We start from the raw sequence: 14,932 nt of genomic DNA, 5'->3' as shown, positions 1-14,932 counted from the left end.
CTCACTGAGGTACTCTACAGATAACCAGAAATCTTCAAAATAGAGTAGAGACAACTTAAAATGTTAATACCATTTGGAGAATTATTTTCCTGTTAAATCAATAACGAGTGATATTTCTGTGGTGCTATTTCCTGAGCACCATGCAAACACTAAGCAATTATGTAACAAGAGAGCAAACAAAACCTTTTGATAATAAGATCTGCATAATCTCTCTGATAATTATCTCAGCTAACACTTAGAGCTCATCTCTGAGAAATACTGAACTATAAATGGATGTTTTCTTGCCACAGTCTTTCTAGATCTTTAGAAGATTAAAGACATTCGTTTGGAGATTTTAAAATGCTTATTAAAAAGAGAGGTTGCAATTTTAGGACTCTTGCAGCATGGGGCAATGAAATTTCTGCTGAACACCATTGTTACATGATGGGTTGATATGTTGCAAAACATTTCCAAGTCCATAAAAAGCAAATCCCCAAGCCAGAGCACTAGTTAGCTATTGCAGATAGTCATCAACAGCCCACAGGAGCTGATGTGTTGTTTGTTGACACTGGTTTGTGGTATTTACAGAACCTGGGGACTTGGAGAATAAAGTGGATATAGAGCATTTTTATGCATTGTAATATTTGTTGTTGGTTTTTTTTGGGGGGGGGGTTTATGGTTGTTTTGGTTTGGTTTGTTTTGGTTTTGTTTTGTGTGCAGTTTTTTTGTGGATTTTTTGTTTGTTTGGTTGGTTTTGTGGGGGCTTCTGTTGTCCTGTTGAGGGGGATTTGACAGAAAAAGCTAAGTGGTAAATGACTTAGGGTGCAATGAGAGCCATAAAAACATGATGAATGCCGTTACTACTATTTGTGATGATAACAACAAGAACAAATACAAGAACAAAATACATGCATGGCCTCAGCAGGTGAAAAGGAAGGGGAGATGGTAACCTGCTTTGTGTCTGTTCCAGGTGGATTGTTTCCTTGCTTTTTCATCTCTGAAACTCATATTAAAATGGGGAATACAAAGTAGCAGGATCAAAGTTGACGCTGACAACAGCCTGTGTATGTGGCACTGGCTAACAATTTCCATAAGTGTAACCTACAAAATTACTAAATGTTCACATCAAATTTATAAGTGGCAACTGTGAATTTAGCAGTTGGGAAATTGTGTGTAGGATTATAGGCTTTTAGACAAAGTCAAAAGGAGAATATAAAATTTAAGAAGTGTGGGAAAAGGAATACTGAGTTGCTTATTGCATCAAAATAATAACACCAAAATAAACGTGCCTTCTCTTGTGGGGTGAAGAGCAGTGGCAGGCAGGAAGGCTACAGACAGCAGAAACCTTTTTGGTTTATTTACAAGTAAAATTTACAAGCAAAAGTGCTCAATTATGATCAAATAGTGAATCTTCTGCAACAACATCAGTGCAGATTTAAAGATTCCTAATCCATGCGCATCAGTGTGATGAGTGCTCCTGACTGAAATCCAAACCTTGATTGATCTTTTTCCACTGGTTAGAAAATAAACCAGCTTTGGAACAGGCACTGGTCATGGGCTTAATATTTGCAATATTTGTGCAGAGAGATCAGACCTGCAGGATCATATAGACATGCTTTTCAGAGCCAGCTGCTGAAAGCCTGGCACTCTGAACTCCAAAATGAAACAGGAAGCACAACAAATAGTTGATGGAAAATACAATTTCCCAGGCATTCAGAGTGTCCACTGAGCTCAGGAAAAGGATTTGGCCTCATGAAAAGGTGTAACTAAGAACTAAGTTATTTTCAAACCAAGATGATTTCGTTTCTCTTTTGAAACAGTGTTTTGAGATAAACATTCAGTAAAATTCAATTACGGTTCAGTCAATAAATGTGTCTGGTCCACAAACACGCTCCTGTTATAAGCAGAGAGAGGCTGTGAAATACCTTTGGTAGTTCTCCTGAAGAAGTTTGCTAATACCAATAGCTGATATTGGCAGTGTTTTTTTTTTTTTTTTTCCAACAGACTATGCCAAATAAATGTTTTAAACTTAGCACTGGAATCAGAGATAGTAATTCATCACAATCCCAGCTGCCTACTCATGCAAACTGCAGATAGGAAAGGAAATCTTGCCAGCCTTGTCAGCGAGCTGCAGCTTGTTCTGAAAGCCCAAGTTTCCTATTCATGCTGGCAAAGTTATCAGGACCTGGGAGGAGTATTTGGAGAGATTTGCAAATCCTTCTGGTGGGCAGGATTGCAGGATGGTGTTCTTGTTAAAAATAGGCAGATTCAGATTCTGTAGGTGCTGATGAAGCATTGCTTGGTGCGGGGAAGGGGCGGGGGAAGCCCTGATGGATGGGGAGCTTTTCAGCTGGATTGGCAGCTTGTCACTTGCTTGTTCACTGAGGACAGATCGAGTGGGATATTTAAGCTGAAATGCATCACCTGTCTTGCAGGAAAGAGAGCTTTGAATACTTAACCTCATCTTGTGGAGCTTGCTTCAGATTTCTTTTTGCCTCACTTGTTTTATCTTGGTGTCCAGTGCTGCTCAGCAATATTTTTTTTCTGTTGCTTCTTGACACTTGAAAAGCTAAAAATAGCCAACAAAGCATCCTATGACAAGGAAGCAAGGTTTTTACAAGGGGTGTTGTTTAAATACCTATTGTGAGTTTGCTGCCTAGAGTTGCTGAATATGCATTGAAAATCTGATTTTTGTAGCGCCTTTTGTGTTGATCTAGGTCATTTCATCCCTTCTCTGTGAAGAGCAGAACAAATAGGTAGGTCTGTCTCATCCTTCGAATGCACCAGGAATCATTTATCATTCAGGAAGGACCTTTGTTGTAAACCCCCCATTATCTTCTGTCAGCTCAGAACCTCCAAACAAAATCTCAGCCTGTGCTTCTGTGTGTTGCTCTACTTCTGTCCACAAGCAGCTGTAAGGCTCCTGCAGCACAGCCAGAGATGCAGATGTAAGCTGACTGGGATTGTGTCTTTCACAAAAAAACCCACCAAAAAATTCCAAAAAAACAACAACAACAACTTCCCCCCCCCAAAAAACCCCAAACAACCCCAAATCGTACATTGAAAAAGAGTAGAAAGAAACTTTTGCTGCATACACCACTATCACTATCCTGCAACTCAGCACAGCCAGGCCTTCAGCAAGCAGAAAATAAAAGGGAGAAAGCATTTTGGGGAAGGTGGCAGTGTGGTTGGGTGAAATAGCTTGAAAACTTAAGGAGAGACGAGTTTTTTTAAGGAACAAGTGTGAATGTTTAAACAACAACAGTACAGTCATATGCTTTCTTCCTTCCTGTACTTTCACTGTGAGAACAGCAGGGAGCTTCCCAAAGTTTAGGCAGGGATAGAGTTTATTTTCTTCCCAGTAGCTGGTACAGTGCTGTGTGTTGGATTTAGAATGAGAATAATGTTGATAGAACACTGAGGTTTCAGCTGTTGCTGGGCAGTGCTCTCAGAAAGTCATGGACTTTTCAGCTCCTCATTCCCTGCCAGGGGGGAGGCTGGGGGGGCACAGGGAGCCATCGGGGACACAGCTGGGACGGTGACCCAAACTGGCCAAAGGGACATTGCACACCATATGGCATCATGTTAAACAATAAAACTGGGGGAGCTGGAGGGTGACTGGTCAGCAGGCAGTGAGCAATAGCATTGTGCAGCACTCGTTTTTTCTGTTCTTTTACCATTATTATTATTTTTTTTCCCCACTTCCTTTTCTGTTCTGCAAAGCTGTGCTCATCTCAGCCCATGAGTTTTGCCTTTTTTCCTGATTCTTTCCCCATTCCAGTGGGGGAGAGGGAGTGAGCAGGTGGCTGGGGGAGTTTTAGCTGCCTACGAGGTTGAAGCACAGCACCCAGCCTGGGGCTCAGAGGGTCTCTGACACATTTCATGCTGCTGGTGTAATCTGGAGTAATGGGCTTGACCCTGCCCATGTGCACCAGTGAAATGGCTCTGTGTGGCACAGAGCAGATTGCAGCATCAGTCTGGCCCCATAAATACAGCAATTACAGGAGTTTATTTGTCCAGTTGAGTGGACCTGGCATGTACATCCAGGCAGTTGGAGAAATCAGTATATTCCACTGGTCACTGAAATGCTCCAGGGATCTGTGCAGCAGGGGAAGGGCAGAATGAGACATTGAAGGCAGGGTGTCAGTGAACATTGAATAATTCAGTTTCTCAGGCTGTGAAAAACTCAGAAGAATCTCTTAGTTACCCATTGGTCCCCAGAATTGCTGAGCAAAGGGTGCTTTGTTGTTCTTCCTTAAGGGAAATACTTTTATCTATATACATAATTACTTTGGCTCCTATTTACTCCAGTTTTATGGGGAGATGATTGTTCAGTTTGTGGGAGAGATGATATTTTTCAGTGACTGGTTTTAAATTATAGTGAAAACAGGCCTGGCAATTCACATTGGTTTTGCATATGAGCAGAAAAATTTGTTGTAATGATTGTACAGGAAACCTCCTCTGGAAAATGGGAGTAATTTCCAGATTCCTCTTTCCAGGACATTCTAGTTTAATGGTTCAAAATGCTAGCTTCTTGTTTTCATCTTAAAATACCCAGGTTCATGATTTTCAGCTTTGAAAAGGAGACAGATGTAATTGCTGCCACTTGGACCCCAAGTTATTATTGTTCATGGGAGAGATGATGAAGGAGAGTGTGGGTGGGTTCCTCTTGATATCCCAGAATCACAGAATACTTTGGGTTGGAAGGGACATTGAAGATCATCCAATACCAACCTCCCTGCCATGGGCTGGGACATGTTTCACCAGAAGATGTCTGCTAGACACATAAATATAGATATCATTGATATCTTAGTTATTTCTAATGTTATTTCTAATAAACACATAGATGTCCTGCCCTTCTTCTAATTTTATTAAACAGAGAGAATAGAGGACAAAGTCTCAAGCTACGTCAGGGAAGGTACAGGTTGAATATTAGGAAAAAAAATTTCACTGAAAGAATAATAAAGTACTGGAATGCTCTTCCCAGGGAGGTGGTAGAATCACCATCTCTGGATGTGTTTAAAAAAAGTCTGGACATGGCACTTGGTGCTAGAGTCTAGTGGAGGTGTCAGGGCATAGGCTGGACTCGATGATCTTAGAAGTCTCTTCCAACATCATTATTCTGTGATTCTGTGACTTGCTCTTGCCTTTTTCAAACCGGTCAGATGTTCTCATCTGAGCCACCTCTGGCCCTAAACTCGCCTGTATTTGGCAAACAGCACTGAGAGGCTGCTGACTGCTCGTGGCACCCCCCTTGCTGCTGCTCAGCTCTTTCAGAGCTGTGACGTGGGGTGCCAGGGGCTGTCAGTCAAGCCTCCATTGATCTGTCAAACCCAATTCATGATTGAAGTGGCTTCTCTCATTGTTCCAGCAGCGTTTGGCAGCTCCCTACCAATATTTGGTAGTTAGCCACTTGAATGCCATTTGGATGAATCATGGAAGTTTATCCAGCAAATTTGTGCAGCAGTGGCTGAGCCCACGCGCTGACACAACAGTGTATCATTGTAGGGAAGCGCTTGTCTGGCAGCCTCCCAGACAAGCAATCCCAAGAGCCCATAGGATTTAATTTTTGATCCTGAGGAAAGTGTGTAAGATAGCACCTTCCAGCAAAAATCACTGCCAGCAACGTAGATTAAATTGTATTTTTCCTAGCAGCAGATACTAATATGAGAAGGTTTTACACCTGTAGGAATTCATAGGCTGGAGTGTTTAGCTCTGGTTGAAATCCAGGTCTGCCCCTAAGGGTGTCCTACAAGAGTCAGTTGTGTAGAAGGGCAGTTTATTTCCCTTTCTTTCCTTCTTTTCCTTCATTTTCCAGAGGTCTGGGATGTGGGGGAGATGTGGCTCTGCATCAAGTAGCAGCAGAAGGATTTGTTTGACCTCTTCAGCAGTAGGGGACTAGTGCCAGTTTTTGTGCTGCTCTTAAAGTTTCTTAAAATGGGGGCCAGTGAGGGGATGTCTCTTCCAACAACAATACAGCCCTGCTAGCAAGCTCTTAATTGTTTCTTAGAATCACAAAATGATAAAATGATTTGGGCTGGAAGGGACCTAAAGACCATCTGGGTGCCAACCCCTGGCATGGGCAGGGACACTTTCTACCAGGTTGCTCAGGGTCCCATCCCTGGCCTTGAACTCTTCCAGGAATGGCACATCCACAATTTCACTGTGCAACCTGTTCTGCTACAAACAGATGTAATCCTCAAGCAATGAGAAAGGTCATAAGTTGTTTAACACCCAAATCAGGAGAGAGTAAAACTGTACATTCACATTTACCCATTAGTGCAAAAAGAAGAAAGTGGCACAGAAAGTTACAAGAAGTTGCCTTGCAAGGGGAAATTTCTGCTCTTGAGTGCCATTGAAAAAGCATTTTGACACTTTTGGATTGCTGAACCATAGCCCAAGTGCTATTAGCTCTACAAAGAAAGGATATCAGGGTCTTTCTGTGATATCTTTTAGCTGTTACCAATCTTACTTATGTCTCACAGCTGGGACAGATGAAGTATTTTGAGCCAGGTTATTGGTGTCAGTGCAGCAGTTGAACTTGGCAATCTCAATATTCTCTGAGCAGCTGCATGGAAAAGCCTTAAGAGTATAATCACATCTCAATAGCCTACAGTAAAAAAATCAAATTACTCTTAGGGAGTAAAAGATGTAGCATCATCCACTTTTTAATGGAACTTGAGTGTAAGAGTGAGATTGTAAAATCGTTGTTTAAGTTGGAAAAGAGTTGTAATGTCATTGAGCAAAACCATTACCATGGGGTAAGCTGCCAAGCCCACCACTAAACCATGTCCTCATATACCACATCTACACCTCTTTTAAATATCTCTAGGGATGGTGACTCTACCACTGCCCTGGGCAGCCTGTTCTGGTGCTTGACACCCTTTCTATGAAGAAATTTTTCCTAATATCCAATCTAAACCTCCCCTGGTGCAACTTGAGGCTGTTTCCTCATGTCCTGTCACTTGCTGCCTGGGAGAAGATGCTACCACCCTCTGGCTACACCCTCCTTCCAGGGAGTTGTAGACAGCAGCGAGATCCCTCCCATCTTTCTTTTCTCCAGGCTAAACACCCCCAGCCCCCTCAGTTGCTCCTCATCAGATCTGTGCTCCAGACCCTTCCCCAGCTCTGTTTCCCCTCTCAGGACAGGCTCCAGCCCCTGGTTTTATCCGCCAGATTGGGGCCTTATGCGCCTTGTTTTGCTGTAATTCTGTCAGAACAGAAGATTTTTAGATATTCAGGTTCTAGTTTATAGCAAAAACATGTGTCTTTATATAGAGCTTTAAAACTGTAAAACAGCCTCCTTGGGAAGCTTTATGGGATTTTTTTTGTCAAGGTTATAGCTAACGTGTTTATATAAGGTTTACTTTTATTGTCATTGGCTTGATGTGTTTAAAGGAAATTATGGTATCAAGAGAGATAGGACAGTGAGTGGGAGAGGTAACAATGAAGAAGGAAATGTTATTTCATCCTACTGAGCTATATTATTTAAAACAACTGAAAATTGTTATTGAATAAATGATACGTAAATGTTGAAAATGAACCTTTATGCTCACACACAGAGTGCAAGCAATCACCTGAGATGGTCCCAGAGGGATTATCAAGTAGTCCTGGATTACTCAAAACAACTGTATCTCTCAGGAAACAGAAAGTTTTAATTAGCCCAGCTAGATCAGCAAATATATCTGACTGGCTAAGAACATAACACAGCTCAGTTTTATAGCATATTGTGCTAGAGGGATAAACAAATCTGAGATAAAAGATAACCCCCAGGGTGTCACACTGCTTGGATGGAAGGGGCTCGGGAGCCCCTTTGTGTTTGCCTGTTCTAAAGCTTCAGACAGCCAAGTGAGTGATCTGAGTCTGTGTCTGCACAGAGATCCTTGGTTAATTTGTGTACCCAGGAGATAACACCTCAGTGTGGTTGGCATTTAAAAGGGAGAGTTACCCAAGTAAGTCAGGCCAGTGAACAGGTAAGTCCTGCCTGGTATCAGTGGAGATGTGCTCCTCACTGGGCCCTGCTTTCCATGGAAAAACAGGTATTTTCTCTTAAATTTCCTTAATATTGGCCCAGTTTTGCTTGCTGTGTTTTATCAACTGGAGTGGAAGTTAGGATGGGCAGTTCAGCAAGGAGACAAGTTGTTTTAACAAGTGTCCTGTTGCAGAAAATTTGTATCATACCACTGAATCAGGCCTTAAAATATAATTTTTCATGTCCAGCAATAGATTTCCATGCTTAAATTTTGTTAGGCTGACTTTCAGATCTGAAAATCCGTGTGACATTGTCACACATCCAGAGACGCTGACAGAGCTGGGGGTTTTGTGTTGTTTTTGTAAAATATACAAAAAAGCCCCAGTTTCTGGGAGGTTTCATTATCACAGTGCTGCCTGTGCTGCTGTAACATGTTTGGTGGTACTGGGGGATGTCAGGTAATTGGATGAAAGATGACAGATACCAGTTCTTGCTTTCTAGTTGCTTCCTTTCTGTAGGTCTGAACTAGTGCAATGTCATGTTCCTCTTGAACATTCTGAGCACTGAGGACTCAGCCTGTGTGTCTCTCAGCCTCGTTCATCTTTCCTGTGGCCTTTTCTACAAGAACTTTGGCAAAACCAGGAAAAATAAGCATATTCTGTGTAGGAGTATGACTGTGGCTTCCTCCTTAAAGACCTTTACTCCTTTCCCTTCCATTTTGGAGGAAGGACAGGAGAGCATCCAAACTGGCATCTCTCCCCTGGGTATCTGCTATGCATCCCTGCAAGTGCTGAGTCAAATTTGGTTGTGTTTCAGTAGGAATATTTTGGTCATGAATGATTAAGACTAATTTTCTTCCACTGGCCAGCAGCCAGCATGGATTTGTCAAGATGAGTTCATGGCAAATTAATCTGATTTCTCTCTTTGACAAGATAACTGCCTAGAGAATAAAAGGAATTGAGCAGATACAATATATCTGAACTTTTTAGAAGTCTTTCTGACAGTTTTTACTTAGTGGCCTTACAGCAAATATGTGAAAGATGATCTCAACACAGTCATAACAAAGTTGGTGATAACTGATTGAACAATCTCTCTCAAAATATAATCAAGGGCTTTGCTGTCAAACTTGGACAGAATTGCCAGCGAGATTTTTGCCCTGCGTGTGATTCTGCTCAACACTTTCATTAGCAGAGATGAGTGACAGAACAGAGAGAGCACATTGGGAGAGTTCTGGGAAGGGTTGCAAGCAGTTCAGATGACAGCATCAGAATCCATAATCATCCCAATCAATTGGAAAGGCGTCCCCAAATCAGCAAGGTGAATGTCAAGAGAGGGAAATGCAGTGCACCACGTGCAAAGAGGGCAAATCAAATGCATAAGCACAGTCTATGGAATAACTGGGTCTGGTGCTGTGAGGCTGGAGAGGATTTTGGAGGATATTGGAGGAGAAAAGGGATAGGTAACTGCAGACTGAATGTAACAACGCAGCAGTGGGGTAAAACCTGTAAATTTTACTCTGGAAAGTATCAGGAGCAGTGCTACAAACAAGCTGAAAAGGTATTTATTCTGCTGGGACTAGGACTGGGTAGACACCTTTTTCCTTTCTTTTTTAGAAAGGAAACAGCACTTTAAAGAAGCTGTAGACCAGCTGGAGGGAGAGGAGATCATAAAAATGTGTTACAAGGCAGGATCTCAAGGGAACATTTGGAAGAACTGACTTTGGCTTAAGCTGATGGAATCTTAAGGGGAACATGAAGATTGACTTCTACTATGGAAAGAGTGTGCTTGAAAGGGAAAAAAATATTGATCTTCTGTGTTTCCGGGAGGGCAGTCAGGTCACTTAGGAGGGAACAAAAGAGTGATGTTGGAAACAGGGATTCCAACACCAGTCCACCAAAAATTTTACAGCTTGGGCAGAACTCTGCAGATCATGGGCAGAGCCAGCAGCAGATTTGGTGGGCTCCAGTTCATTGGTGAGCATTGCTACAGGTAATCCTTGCTCCTCCCTCGGGATTGTGCTCTCTTGAGGTCCCTCCCAAGCCTACAAATCTCTGATGCCACAGGGACAGTAAGGCACAGCTACAAATCCCTGTTTTGTCTTAGCAAGGCCAAGCTGGCAAAGCTCACTTTTTCTAGGTGGTTGACCATCCCTAAACATCTAGTGATTAATTTCAGTACAGGAGTTCTGACTTTTTTTGGCTTTAAAAATTTTTGAAACGGAAATATAGTTCTGAGCTAAAAGTTCTTGCTTCTGGGGTTTCATAATGACTTTTTCATTAATAAACACTAACACTAAGGAAAGAAAAAATTAATATAGGACATTTTGTTCCCCCACCTTTTTTTTTTCCTTGTCTTTCTTTCTTTAAAGTTTGTGGTATTTTAAATGCTGCATCTTTTGGTATAAGATGCTGGAAGTATAGTAGAAGGATGGAGGTTAAATTTTCCTTGAAGACTGAGGAACCAAAAAAGAGAAATTTGGGAGCAATTTTTTTACTTTCAGCCATTTTTCTCTTTTTCCAGGGGAAACGAAGCAAGTAGGTAAAAAGAAGACCAACAGATAGAAAAAGATATTTTAAAAAAGTTGAAAGATTAGTAAGCTTTTATCTTACTTTGTCTACATTTTTGTTGCATAACAACATGAAGGATTTTCTAATAGAGCAGAATATTTAATTTCTTCCAAAGTGTCTCATGAAAATTAAAACGCATCTCAAAGCTCCATTGTGAAGTGTAAGCAGAATTGAAATAGGATGAACTTGATGGAAAAGGGTTTATAAATATCTGCTGCTGGTTTCTGCATGGTGATGTGACAATGGGAGATGGAGTGGAGGCTGCGTTCCTCTGCAGGAAAAGCCCAGCTCTGTACCAGTGGCATCATGTTGGGAGAATTGTGTCAGTTCTTCCTCAGTGGAAGATGGTCAGTTCTGAGGTAAAAGCCCCTTAAATTGGAAATTTTTTCCTAAAGTTAGAACGCTGGGAGGAGCAGTCATATCCATGGCCCTACAAAATTTGTGGTTTTGCATGTACATTCCAAGAGGAATGGTGGCTGCTACAGAAAAATTGTGATTCTTATATTGTATGGGCAAGGTTGAACAACCTGAACTCAGCATCAGTGTCACCCAGGCAAACACTGTCACCCTGTGAATGGGTGCTGCATCCCTCAGGCCTCATCTCTCTTGCCTCATATGTGATCTAAGGATATTAGGTTAAAGGCTAGGAGGACAGAATGAGGTATGATGAATTCCTGTCTATGTTTTAAGTTCATTTTACCCAGCTCTTCAGTGCTTCCTGAACTGGGAACTTTAAACTCCAGGTGTGTTTTAAGTCCCACTGACATCGTTGTTTCTTAATGAGACCTTACCTTTATGTGTTCTCTGGCTGCAAACCGTGATGAAGGAACATTTCTGACATTTCAGGTTTCTTGGTGAATCTTCCAAGTATTGGCAAGAGGGAATTGGGGGGGTAAGCCCCATTTCTAGGCTCATGCCTAAAATCCTAAAATGTGTTGTAAAAACCTCAGCGTCCATTTCAATGAGATCTCATGTATGGAAATTTATATTTTTTTTTTACATTATATGTTTGAATGACATGGGATTGGTAAAGCCATTGGAACAAACCATCATTCCTGTATATGGTGAAAGGACAAGCTTCATTTTCCTCCTTCTTCCTCCTCATCCAGGAACATTTCAAAGCACAAAATCTGATGCCTGCTTCCACTCCCTTATTTTTGAATAGGAGATGAAGGCATAAAGAAGGTTACTACTGAGCTTCATTAATGCAAGCATTTCCTGCTGAAATTGATAATCCACCTTACCTAAAGGAAATGTAACTTTCTAGTTAATCAAACACAATCTATCTTGAAAGAGGAAAAAAAAAAAAGACAAGTCCATAATGTAAGAGAGAAGTTCAGAATAAAGCTGCTGGCAGCAGTGCCAAAATAGGAGACTATTTAATAGCAGTGAGTCTGAAATAATTAAGTGTGGCTGAAGATTGGTCATGCAAGAAGGATCTTGTAATCAAATCTTCTTGTCTGAAGATGAATGAAGGAGGAGAGAAGGGAAAGACAAGTGTGTGAGATCCCTACAAAACCTGTGGCAGGGTCACAGCCCTTGGAGGTTCTTGGCCAGCCCTGCCCTGCCCTCTCCTGTGCACGAGGTGATTTTAGCAGAGCCCTGTCCAGTGAGGAGCCAGGCTGAGTGTGTGTGGTTCCATGGCAGTGATGCTGTGCTGAGCCACATCACATCTTGCACTTTCTGCCTCCTCTGGGAAGTCAAGGGGTGGCACTGGCTGTTAAATGGGATGTAAAATGACAGAATTGGAGAGATTTATCTGAAATGTTACTCTATGTCAAAATAATAAATCTTCATTGGGTGAACGTTCTTAGTATTTTTCAGGGGTTGCAACAGATGCTTCTTATTTGTGTATGTGTTGATAAGCAGGGTTGGAGCAGGGTTACAGTTTTGCTTTGTAGATCCCACAGGCTGCTTTGGATATTTTTGAAGAAAGTATTTTTTTCCCAAGCTTCTGAGTGGGGCCCAGCACTGCAGCTCTTTTTTTATGTTCCACCAACTGCTAAGGGAGCAAAGCAAATGAAAGCACAAGCTTAGAAGAAGTTTCTGTTTATCCTGGTAAAAACCCAAACAAGCCCAGCAATAGCAGAAAATATTAATGAATTAAATTCTGAGTGCTTTGCTAAACAGAGGATTTAATGATAAATGTTGGGGCCCTCCCACTTCTTCCTGTCTTAGGAACAGCTGAGATTTAAACTCCCCTGCATTACAGACAAAATAGCAAGAAAATTATTCATATGCTTTAAACATGGATGTTCTCTTGTTTAAATGCTTCTTATAAGCATTTAAACAAATGTTTCTAAATGGTTGCAATATTCCATGGGTGATTAGAGGCTTTGAAAGGAGTTTAATGGAAGCTGCAGCAGTACTGAACACCCACACGGACACCCAGAACAGGAGGGACAGGAAGCCGAGCTGAGCAGATTTGATCCAGCCTAATTAGTCAGGTTGTTGTTGTTTTTACAGTCTATTATTGATACACAAACATGCTGTTGAAGAATTAGTAATCTACAACACTGCAGTTCATTAGAGTTTTTAGTGGTGCTCTAATAGCCACGCTCCATCTGGATGATAATAAGAAATAATGGGCCATAGAGAAGTTATGCATCCTCACCTTCTAATCCATTTTCAGCCAGCTGAGAAGGCAACAAAGAGGATGTTTGGTGAAATATTAGAAATTCAAAGGGAACAGAGTCCTCTGTTCTTTATCTCTGCAAAAGGCATTTATCCCTTTATTCCTTTGTGTGCTGCTCTACTGTTTCTAACCAAATTTCTGCTGTGGATAAAGGCAGATCATCGTGTCAAAGTGACACAGACATCTCTGCAGTGGCATGATATCTTTAATGGTTTTTGTGTTACTACAATGAGAATGTCAGAATTAATCAGACTTTCTCATAAGTTTATTGTCTGTCAGGTTATAATTGCAGCAGCAAGGCATGCTCAGGTGTACTGGCAACACATGGAGGTTGTTTACTGATGTGTTTTCATGTGTACATGAAAAGGAGAAGGACTCAACTGTGGCTGCTTTTAATTGGCAATGTTTAATATAGAAACAAGAGCTTTTGGGTAGAGGTGTCTAAAGGCTGAGGCTTTCATCTTGGAAAGTGAAACTTTTTGGTTTAATTTCCAGATCTGACATAGAATTGTGAACTTTGGCGTTTGATAAATATTGTGGCGCTTTATTCCTCTCCAAACCCACACCTGATTTGTTGGTTTAATGTTAAGTGGTTGGGAGCAGGAACTCCACATGTTTTTATAAAGTGCCTACCAAACCATATTATGAGTTACAGGGAATGAAGAAAAACAAATCACAATATTCCAGGAATCAAATGAAAAATAAAGTAAAAAAATTCTAACTGCACTGAATTTCTGTAGCTGACTCCACATAACTGGTTCAGACCTTGGGTTTAGTTCAAAGAGTGCAGGAGACATTTAATCTTTGCCAATCTACAGCTTAAAAGCTGAGGTGAAGGCAGAGGTAAATGTAGGATAGTGTGCATTGCTGTGGCTGGCCTAATTACCTGCAGTCAGCATATTCCATGATAGCCAAGAGCTCACATGGGCCTGGGCTGTAGCATTTGTGGGAATAAATCAGATGAACCTTGCAGTTCATCCTAATTTAAAAAATAATAAAATACATACATTGTTTTGCTTCAGTGGATGGAGCCTAACAAGTAGGGCTGGAGGCAATACTTTCTACCAGGAGCAATGTGTTCCATGGTAAATAGTTCCAGGATTATTATAGCCAGGGTACATGGGAACTGTACAGATTTGTACTGAAATTAGCCCCAGTCTCATGCTGCTCAGACAAATGTGATGAACATATGTAGGCATAAAGGCAATGGTCTGATACATCCTGATCTTTTAAATTGATAGAGTAATGTGTTTAAGGCAGAGCCAGTGTTATTTAGTTGAATGGCAAGAAATACCTGGCTGACATTGCAAAGGCACAAGTGGTATCTGCTATAAATATGCCAAAGTCCCCTAATAGACACTGGAAATGGAAATTGTATAGGATAATATGCAAATATTGAAAACACCAACAGAGCTTTGGGGAGTTTTATGTCCCATTCACTGTCAGAGAGATCTTGGCTTTAACATCATGTCCCTGTTTTCTGTAAGCCTTTCCCATTGCAATCAATATAGAACATTTCAAACTGGTTTAGGATCTGCTCCTTGCTCTCTTTTTGCTCTCCAAAACAACACAGAAATATTAGTCACAAAAAGGAAATGTGAGATAATAGCAAGGTTAAGATAAGCCATCAAGCTACCACTCAGAGGCTCCTGACCTCTGAGCATGAGGTCTTGGAGTGCTAAGCCTTAAGAGTAAATTAATATTAGACACTTCTTTTTTGTTTCATAAAGAACAGGAAACCACAGTCTCACTGTTTTCAGTTTTTATATTGCTTTGCAC

General features: G+C 41.2%; 1 protein-coding gene across 1 annotated transcript in view; it reads left to right on the top strand.

The window, feature by feature from the left end:
* KCNH5 (potassium voltage-gated channel subfamily H member 5) overlaps positions 1-14,932 on the top strand; it is a gene marked incomplete at its 3' end in the record, with an annotated part of 150,036 nt that overhangs the window by 60,266 nt on the left and 74,838 nt on the right. The gene's annotated exons all lie outside the window — the stretch shown is intronic.

This window comes from Fringilla coelebs, assembly GCF_963513975.1.
Source record: "Fringilla coelebs genome assembly, chromosome: 6".
NCBI classification, from domain to species: domain Eukaryota; kingdom Metazoa; phylum Chordata; class Aves; order Passeriformes; family Fringillidae; genus Fringilla; species Fringilla coelebs.
This window is presented reverse-complemented; position numbering and strand designations above follow the sequence as displayed.